The sequence below is a fragment of the Cucurbita maxima genome, unplaced genomic scaffold, assembly GCF_002738345.1.
Source record: "Cucurbita maxima cultivar Rimu unplaced genomic scaffold, Cmax_1.0 Cma_Scf00045, whole genome shotgun sequence".
In the NCBI taxonomy this organism is placed as follows: domain Eukaryota; kingdom Viridiplantae; phylum Streptophyta; class Magnoliopsida; order Cucurbitales; family Cucurbitaceae; genus Cucurbita; species Cucurbita maxima.
Genome location: NW_019272061.1, coordinates 1,159,930 through 1,163,357, shown reverse-complemented (window position 1 = coordinate 1,163,357; position 3,428 = coordinate 1,159,930). Strand labels below are relative to the sequence as shown.

The following is a 3,428-nucleotide window of genomic DNA, read 5'->3' as shown; positions in this document are numbered from 1 at the left end:
GTGCCCGCATACGGAAGTCTAGCATCCCAGAATACGGCAGTACTACATTTTGGAAGGACCACCATGATGATGCCTCATCGAAAACGACATGTGGAGATACAGATTTTGTAGTCAGATCAATGCACCTCAACCTACGCTGATCATAGCCGACAAAGATGCACCAACTAGCTCACCTGCCTTCTTTTCCAGCTTCGTCCGTAACTGCTCAGAACACATAGCAAACGAAGCCAAAGACTTTTCAATATGGGTAACGAAAAGTTAATTTAGCTTGGGGTTTCCTTCCTTTTACAAAACTGCGGTTGTACGTTCTTCGCATGCGCATCATGCTTCGACCAGTTTCGCCCTTCTTTCTGCAACTCCATTTTGCTGTGGAGTGTGTTGTGTGAGCAGCTAAACGGATGACGGACCTGAATCATCAAACTCTTGCAACGTGTATTCTCCACCATTGTCAGTCCTCAGGCATCTTTTTCTTTGATTGAGTTCATTTTCCACCCTCTCTTTAGGATCTTCACTCTCATTTCCTTGGGCAGAGCACAGTCTCAACAAAGTAATCATTCAATAACCCTCTGATTCTTTCTCTTCTTCTTTAATGTCTTTTTTCTTTCAATCCTGTAATTGAACTTGTTTTGATCAATCTTTCTTCTATTTACAGGTCCGAGTTATTTGGGTTTTGTCTTCAACGCCACGGATTGATTTCAAATCAGAGGACTAGAGAAGGCCGCCGGCTGCCGGCAGCAACGCTATCTGAGTATGAGCGGGTTCTAGTGCTTGAAAGGGGCGGTGTTCCGTACGGAAAGCCTAATCTGATGACCCAATCAGTCTTCCTCACCACTCTCATGGAGGTGCTTTCGACTCCCCAGCGCAAGCCTGAACCTCCGAAGATGGCATCCCCAATGCCCGAGGCCGAGTTCTTGACGGTAGTAGTTCTATCAATGCCGGGTTCTATAGTCGAGTTGATCAATAATTCTACGGAAGGTCAGGTCAGGGGTGAATTGGGACCTTCGAGTGGTGAACTGGTCCTATGAGTGGGTTGAGAGGGCTATCTTAGGTTAGGCCGGAGCTCAAGAATTGTTAATCGACAGTCAGAGACAGGCTATTGTAAGCCGGTGTTGATCCCTATAATGGTTTAACTTTGGATCATTCAGTGGGTACCAAGGTTGGTGGTTCGACATTCGAGAGTTCTGGTCGTAGACACAGTGTTGCTGATCTCCTCAGCTATGCGAAAGCTTTGAATATGAGAGTGCAATCTATGCAAGCTATGCAAGTGTTGAAAGAATTCTTTTAGCCTCTTCTTCGCGGATCGAAGCAATCGGCAATTGGGGTTGTTTTTTGCGACCAAAGAAAGAGGGTCATGCAATGGTGCAAAGGGAGAGGATCACCTCTGTGCTGGGGCTCTCGGAAGCCCACAGCTTCCACTTCTGAGTGGCATTGGATCGAGGCTGTCCCTCTCATCGTGGGGAATTCCTCTGCCTCATCACTTGCCTTATGTCGGACAGTTCCTCTATGAGAACCCCCAAAATAGCATCTCAATTGTGCCCCTAATGCCATTGGAGCACTCTCTGATAAAAGTCGTGGGCATAACCAATTCAGGGACAGGGGCTTACCTTGAAGCAACTTCCAATGTCATACCTTTTGTCTCCTCGGCTCGCTCTCTTTTCATTCGGAACCTAGCTTCACCACTCTATCTCACTGTGGCTACCCTGATGGAGAAGATTACTGGGCCATTCTCAGTTCAATCCAGTTGCCATCTACAGATGCCAGGGTTAACCCAATTGTACGGTTCAACTACTTTAGTAATCCGGGTGATGTATGTGGAGCGATGTGTGAATGGCACCTGCAAAATCGGTGATGTACTGAGGAGCCGTTCCATGGAGGATTTCCAATTCAGGGAATGGTTTGTTTGGGGGCCGAGATTGAAGATAGGTGGGGCCTGCATTGCCCGTTGATCAATCAAATGATCGGCTGATGGGAGAGTTTTGCCCGCAATGAGTACTATATGGCACTACCATGGTGGATGCCTTGTGGGCAAGGTAGTTGATCGCAATTTCAGGGTTATTGGGATTGATGCTTTCCGAGTTGTTGATGGTTCGATATTCACTGTATCACCAGGGACCAATCCCCAGTCCCCTCTTTTGATGCTTGGACTGTCAGTGTCTTTGTTGTTATCTGAATGCTTCAGTCTTTTTGTTGGTTTGTTAGAGTTGACTACTTACCCTGTTGTGCCAAAAGGAACTATAAGCGGACTTTGCTGCGAATCTGCTTGCCATTTGCCAGTATTTCCTCTTTTGCTTCTGTTTTTGGGTTTTTTCTCCTTTCCCCTTGTGAACACAATCAAATCCGAACAAATAAGAAATTGGTGATTCTCCAATTAAGAAAAAAAGATTGAAAAGACCCTCTCTCGGGTTTCTCTTTCATTTGCCAGTTCCAAATCCGTATTGTCAGTCAACTGCTGCACCATTTTACAGGATGCCAAGTTAAAGAAGATAAGGCGAGTGAATAAGGTCCGAAACCCAATAAAACATTTATGCTCGTGGCCGGACCAAAAAAAGATGTGGGAGCAATGGCACTCGATCACAAACCCTCTCTTTCCCTTTCTGTAAATTACTTGGTATTTTTTTCTTCTTCGCCCTTCCCTGTCCAGCTCAAGCTGATTAAAAAAACAGATTTGTTTCGGAAAGCGTTTCGCCCCTCAGTCTTGGACATTTTGGCGGGACTTTCCCTGCCCCACTGGGGATTCCAGTCATGAATCCAAAACTTCTCGCTCCCACCGGCCGGCTGTTCCCTTTGGCTACTCTAAAAAAGGTACTGACGCTTCACACCCCATCTCGACGAAAATCAGGAAACTTATTGCAACTACATCAAAAACGGAGAAAAAAGACGTGAACGGCCCCTTTCTTGGAACTAATTCATAGGGGGAAACGTGTGATATATAAAAATATAGAAGAAGAAAAGATATGCAGCATCCACTTGGTGCTCATCATATCTTTCTCGATGTTTTTTGTATAAGGTATTCTTTCTCGGAAGGGAGCTAGGAAGATTTAGATCGATCGAATCTACTGCCTAATTGGTTTAGCTTATCGATGTCCTTGAGTCCAATGAGGATAAAGAGGATGGCCCCATGTTTAGCATTTTATAGGAGTGGATAACAGCGGGAAAAGGGATGAAGTATTAGTGTTAGTGTGAGAGAGCAGAAAATGACACTAAACAAAACAGAAAGAGAAAGGCATAGTGTAGTTATGGAAGACTCATCACGAGTATTTATTATTATACTCAACGCAAGCATCACTAAGGTCATGATATCTTTCTCCGGCAAAAGTCGAATAACAAAAGTATGAAAAAGAAAGGGGGACCCATGTGAAGCAGACCAGCAACCAGATATTACCAAAGGCAAGAACAGTCCGCACCAGTATGGGGGCAGGGTATTTAGG

At 45.1% G+C, this 3,428-nt stretch overlaps 1 pseudogene; it reads left to right on the top strand.

Annotated features, from left to right (window-relative positions):
* The first annotated feature begins 398 nt into the window (after positions 1–398).
* LOC111470475 lies at positions 399–2,360 on the top strand (annotated as a pseudogene).
* Positions 2,361–3,428: the final 1,068 nt, after the last annotated feature.